Raw genomic sequence first — 6,471 nt, forward strand, 5'->3', positions numbered from 1 at the left:
TACGGTTATTGGCTTGTTTCTAAGCATACTGGAGTGGCCCAAAAATATTTTTACAACATCTTTAAAATGTCATTGATATCATCCCAAAGCAAAGCCAACATGTGCTTCAAAATCAGAGGAGAATATCAATGTGTTAACCCATTAAATTCCCTTACTTAAAAGGTCCCCTATTGTACTGTTTTTCATCAATATATCACAGGTCTCAGATATATACAGAACATGTCTCTGATTGGCTGAAACACCAACTAGATCATTGCAGCATTACCCATAATCCCCTCTGTTTCAGCCCTGTTTCCAAAGTGCTGATTCTCGGTCTGTTACTTCAGATGAAAATAAGGAGCCCCTCCCCACGCCCCTCTGAGAGAGATTTGGTTACAAAGAACTCAATGGTGCTCTAGGAGGAGATTCAGGTGATAAGGGGGGGGGGTTACCTTGGCTGCTGATTGGCTAATGGTTACACAAGACAAACATCGTTTGACATCATAAAGTGGCCAAAATCTGATCAGCTCATTTTCAGACAGGTTTTTATAGAAATGGATCAAAAGAGAGAGAATCTTTGTTCCTGAAACTTTCAGAGTCTCTTTCACAGAGGGACATGTTGATGTAGAAGAGACATGAAGAAGAGGGGACACATGTTGATGTAGAAGAGACATGAAGAAGAGGGGACACATGTTGATGTAGAAGAGACATGAAGAAGAGGGACACATGTTGATGTAGAAGAGACATGAAGAAGAGGGACACATGTTGATGTAATGAAGAGGGGACACATGTTGATGTAGAAGAGACATGAGAAGGGGACACATGTTGATGTAGAAGAGACATGAAGAAGAGGGGACACATGTTGATGTAGAAGAGACATGAAGAAGAGGGACACATGTTGATGTAGAAGAGACATGAAGAAGAGGGGACACATGTTGATGTAGAAGAGACATGGAGAAGAGGGGACACATGTTGATGTAGAAGAGACATGAAGAAGAGGGGACACATGTTGATGTAGAAGAGACATGAAAAGAGGGGACACATGTTGATGTAGAAGAGACATGAGAAGAGGGGACACATGTTGATGTAGAAAGACATGAAGAAGAGGGACACATGTTGATGTAGAAGAGAGATGAAAAGGTGGATTTTGCAGAATAGGTGACCTTTAAGTCTTCAAGCAGGAATGTGGTTCTTGAAATCTTAATATGTTTGTTTTAAACACCAAAATCCCCCAAATTTGACATACTTCGCAAAAGGATTGTTATATGTTATGGTCACAAATATATTTTTCTAAGTTAGCTATAGCACCATAAATTGTTCTACTGAAACCCTAGCATTGGTTACACAGCTCACAAATACTCCAAATATGGTATAGTCCTCCAAAAAGGTTGGTCGAAAACCCCTAAATTGGCTAAAACCAAGCCCCTCCCCCACATTTTCTTAGAAATTGTAAAAACACGATTGTTTTTTTTCAATGCAAAAGGAAAACAATAGTGCTCCAAAATGTGCATTTAATATGTGTTACTGTGTGCCCAGACAACCCAAATTGGATTTTGACTCATTGTATATACATTTTACACCATAATCCCACATTTTCGCTAGTTTCAAAATGTCTGCAAACCTATGCATTAGACATACTTTTGTAATGCAAATGTAAATATTGGTTGTTATTATGCACCCAAATCAAACACATTTTGTGTAGCACCCTTCGAATATGCTAATTCATAAAATGCCACATTTAGTTTTGTGTCCCTCCAAAAACTTTAGTTTATGGAGCAAAAACAACATTTGCTGATATCATTCAAATGTGTTTCCATTCATCCTCATCCAATATAATCCCCAATATATGTTTCCCCTACATTTTGTGATAAAACAGGACATTATAATCCCAAAATAAGGTCACGAGTTCAGTGGGCTGATGCCAGCGACAATTGTGTGGTGAAGACATTTATTGTTCTAAAAAAAACTGTGATCAATAATTCAATTAATGCCTGGCTGTAACATCATTTCAAACATTGCCACTGCAAAATGCACAATTACACTTCAGCTCAGATATCAAAATCTCATACAAAAAACAATGTTATGATTCTCAGGATGCAACGACAGCTCTTCAATTTAAGCAGAAAAAAAGCAATTCACAGCTAATCTGAAGAGATGAAAATTCACAGACAACTGGGGGGGGGGGTGCAAGTACTAGTGAGGGTAACTTCCATCATTTTTGGGTCATTTTCTAAATATAATATGTCAGAAATTGTACACCATAAACATCCCTCTGTTCTGAAGTCCATATGGCAGCAATACAAGCTCAGAGTCCATTAAACCAGAGAGGCTTTCCTCAGCTGATCTTGGCTGAGACTTTATCGGACAACGATGACATATGATTTTTTTAAAAAAGTGATGCTGTCTCAAACAACCATTACAGCAGCTGATTCTCAGAGGGAGTTCATTTGAGACGCTCAGACTTGTGCTCCGCGACAAATATCGTCACGCGAATGATGGAGCTGCCTCTGAAGTTTGATGACGTTGTTCACCGTGACCATCTCCAGGTCCAGAACCACCTCCCGAGGACCCGAGATGGGCCGGGACAGAACCAGCGTGGCGCTCACGTTACTGGTTTGCTGCGGAATAAAGAAAAGAAAGGAGAAGAATGTGAGGAATGGAGCACAGGAAGCCGATGTGACAGCTGCAGGAGGCGTCGGGGACTTTTCTTATCATGTACAGTATACGACGAACAAACACAAGCACAAAGTCAGGGAAAGTTAATATGTTTTCCATGAAGAGCAAAAGGTCAGGAGAAGGTTTGTTTAAAGAGGCCCCTTTATGCAAATATTCAGGTGTATATCAGTATGCAGTGTCTCTACTTTAAAGAGTCCTCTCCTGCTGATGTTCAGGTGTATATCAGTATGTAGTGTCTCTACTTTAAAGAGTCCTCTCCTGCTGATGTTCAGGTGTATATCAGTATGTAGTGTCTCTACTTTAAATGTCCTCTCCTGCTGATGTTCAGGTGTATATCAGTATGCTGTCTCTACTTTAAAGAGTCCTCTCCTGCTGATGTTCAGGTGTATATCAGTATGTGTCTCTACTTTAAAAGTTCTCTCCTGTGATGTTCAGGTGTATATCAGTATGTAGTGTCTCTACTTTAAAGAGTCTTCTCCTGCTGATGTTCAGGTATATATCAGTAGCAGTTGTCTCTACTTTAAAGAGTCCTCTCCTGCTGATGTTAGGGTGTAGATCAGTATGTAGTGTCTCTACTTTAAAGAGTCTTCTCCTGCTGATGTTCAGGTATATATCAGTATGCATGTCTCTACTTCTCTACTTTAAGAGTCTTCTCCTGCTGATGTTCAGGTGTATATCAGTATGTAGTGTCTCTACTTTAAAGAGTCCTCTCCGCTGATGTTCAGGTGTATATCAGTATGTAGTGTCTCTACTTTAAAGAGTCCTCTCCTGCTGATGTTCAGGTGTATATCAGTATGTAGTGTCTCTACTTTAAAGAGTCCTCTCCGGCTGATGTTCAGGTGTATATCAGTATGTAGTGTCTCTACTTTAAAGAGTCCTCTCCTGCTGATGTTCAGGTGTATATCAGTATGTAGTGTATCTACTTTAAAGAGTCCTCTCCTGCTGATGTTCAGGTGTATATCAGGATGTAGTGTCTCTACTTTAAAGAGTCCTCTCCTGCTGATGTTCAGGTGTATATCGTAGTGGTCTCTACTTTAAAGAGTCCTCTCCTACTGATGTTCAGGTGTTATCAGTATGTATGGCTCCAAAGATTGATGTGTGTAATGGTTCCCTCCAGAATATCCCAGACAGTTGAAATGTACAATAAAGAGAAAATAAGTACACATTTATATAAAAGCGGTCATAAAGAAAAGTGAAAAATGTGCAATAAAGGGTCATTTCCTATAAACTCAATGCGACAGAGTCTTATTACTTCAAAACCCACCTGAAAGTATCTTTAAGTGTTTATTAAGAAAATCTGTACCTCCCTAATATATAACACTTATTGCTCCATCTACTGGCAGCACAATGCACTGAAGAGTCAGGTGATTCATATTTTACGCTTTCTTTGCACTCATTTCCCCAACAGATTATGTAATAACCTGATTTATAAGCCCTTATAAAAAGCAGGGATGTTGTTGATTTGCATAAAAGGAGAAAGTACAGGTGATTAACGTTCAAATGTCTCAGTCATTTAGACATCATATTTGGGGTTTTTCACACCTATGCTTTTCTTACATGTCAATATGCGTACTATAGAAAAAGGCGTGATGTTACAGATAAATATTTACTGTTTCTATTACATTTTTTCAGACGTATAACAAAGTGCTCAAAACTGAATTTAGGGAGAAAAAAAAAATGTGTCGCAAATTTACAATAGGAAACTTAAATGAAAACCTGCATGTTTTTTCATTAATAAACGTCAGAGATGGATCAGACCTTTAACTTCAAACACATTGATGCATCAATAATGATCCAATTACAGAATATAATTCTGATAAAGCCTGCATTTTGATTACTTTCAATGTACTACTTTCTGATACTTCTGAATACAGGATTTGTACTTATAACAGAGTATTTCTACACTGTGGTGTTACTATTTTAGTAAGTACAACATCAGATTACTTTTCCTACACTGCATGTAAGTTCCTTTAATGTACATGACAGATTTAACTGTACAGTATATGTACGTAACATGTTTTACTCTATAGGACGTGAAGTCTGTTTTTATTCCTTTATAAATCCTAGGGGTGGGGAAATAATCGATACAGCATAGTATCGTGACTGCGTGGTGATATTGTATCAAAAACACGGACGCCAAGATATGTTATTATAAACTAATCATATTGCAAATCGAAATGAAAGGTTTTGGTAACAATTGCTTTTTTCAATCCACTAGAACACATGTGTCAAACTCAAGGCCCGGGGGCCAAATCAGGCCCTTGGTGGATTTAATTTCGGCCCGCAGGATAATTTCTAATGACTATTAGATCTGGCCCGCCGGTATATTGCACGCACACCTTCACTCCATCCTGAGGGTCTCCTCAGCTCAGAGCCTGAGACAAACATTGATGACCTTGCACCCAAGATGAGACGCCAAGTATCTGAGCTAGCATCACAGAGCAGCACTGAGTTTAATGGATGCTTCCTTCTGCACTTTCTCTCTCATGACAACAGGGCATGTTTGGGTTTCTCTTTGAGGGGAATAGTTTTGTTGAAGCTGTTGTTGGCCTGTGGAAAAATTTACTCACAAGAAATGACTCTGGAAAAGCTGCAGATAGAGCCATAAGAAATGAATGCAACTGATTATTTAATGTTTAATGTTGTTTTTATAGGCAATAATTTAAGCTTTGTTAGTTCCAGGTTTAATATGTGCAATAAGTTCATTTCAATAAGTTCTGCAATAAACATTGAACCTCGACTCGTACCCATTTTTTTTATTTTGGCCCACTTTGTATTTGAGTTTGACGCCCCTGCACTAGATGGTGCTGAGCTTTTTGTTGTGGTCATGGGTAAAGTCAGTGAGAATGGCAGGAAGTTAAAGTCACAAAGAGTCAGCGGAGAAAGAAATCAGAAATGCGCCGGTCGCGTTTAAATCAAAGATATCAATCAATATATCGTATCGCAATACTTAGCATATCGTAGAATCGCAATGCTATCGTATCGCGGCTTAAAGCTCACCTATTATGCAAAATCCACTTCTTCATGTCTCTTCTACATCAACATGTGTCCGCTCTTCTTCATGTCTCTTCTACATCAACATGTGTCCCCTCTTCTTCATGTCTCTTCTACATCAACATGTGTCCCCTCTTCTTCATGTCTCTTCTACATCAACATGTGTCCCCTCTTCTTGTGTCCCCTTCTCTTCTTCAACATGTCTCTTCTTCATGTCTCTTCTACATCAACATGTGTCCCCTCTTCTTCATGTCTCTTCTACATCAACATGTGTCCCCTCTTCTTCATGTCTCTTCTACATCAACATGTGTCCCCTCTTCTTCATGTCTCTTCTACATCAACATGTGTCCCCTCTTCTTCATGTCTCTTACATCAACATGTTCCCTCTTCTTCATGTCTCTTCTACATCATGTGTCCCTCTTCTTCATGTCTCTTCTACATCAACATGTGTCCCCTCTTCTTCATGTCTCTTCTACATCAACATGTGTCCCCTCTTCTTCATGCTCTTCTACATCAACATGTGTCCCCTCTTCTCATGTCTCTTACATCAACATGTGTCCCCTCTTCTTCATGTCTCTTCTACATCACCGTGTCCCTCTTCTCCCTGTCTCTTCTACATCAACATGTGTCCCCTCTTCTTCATTTCTCTTCTACATCAACATGTGTCCCCTCTTCTTCATGTCTCTTCTACATCAACATGTGTCCCCTCTTCTTCATGTCTCTTACATCAACATGTGTCCCCTCTCTTCATGTCTCTTCTACTCAACATGTGTCCCCTCTTCTTCATGTCTCTTCTACATCAACATGTGTCCCCTCTTCTTC

The sequence above is a fragment of the Gymnodraco acuticeps genome, unplaced genomic scaffold (genome assembly GCF_902827175.1).
Source record: "Gymnodraco acuticeps unplaced genomic scaffold, fGymAcu1.1, whole genome shotgun sequence".
Classification (NCBI taxonomy): Eukaryota; Metazoa; Chordata; class Actinopteri; order Perciformes; family Bathydraconidae; genus Gymnodraco; species Gymnodraco acuticeps.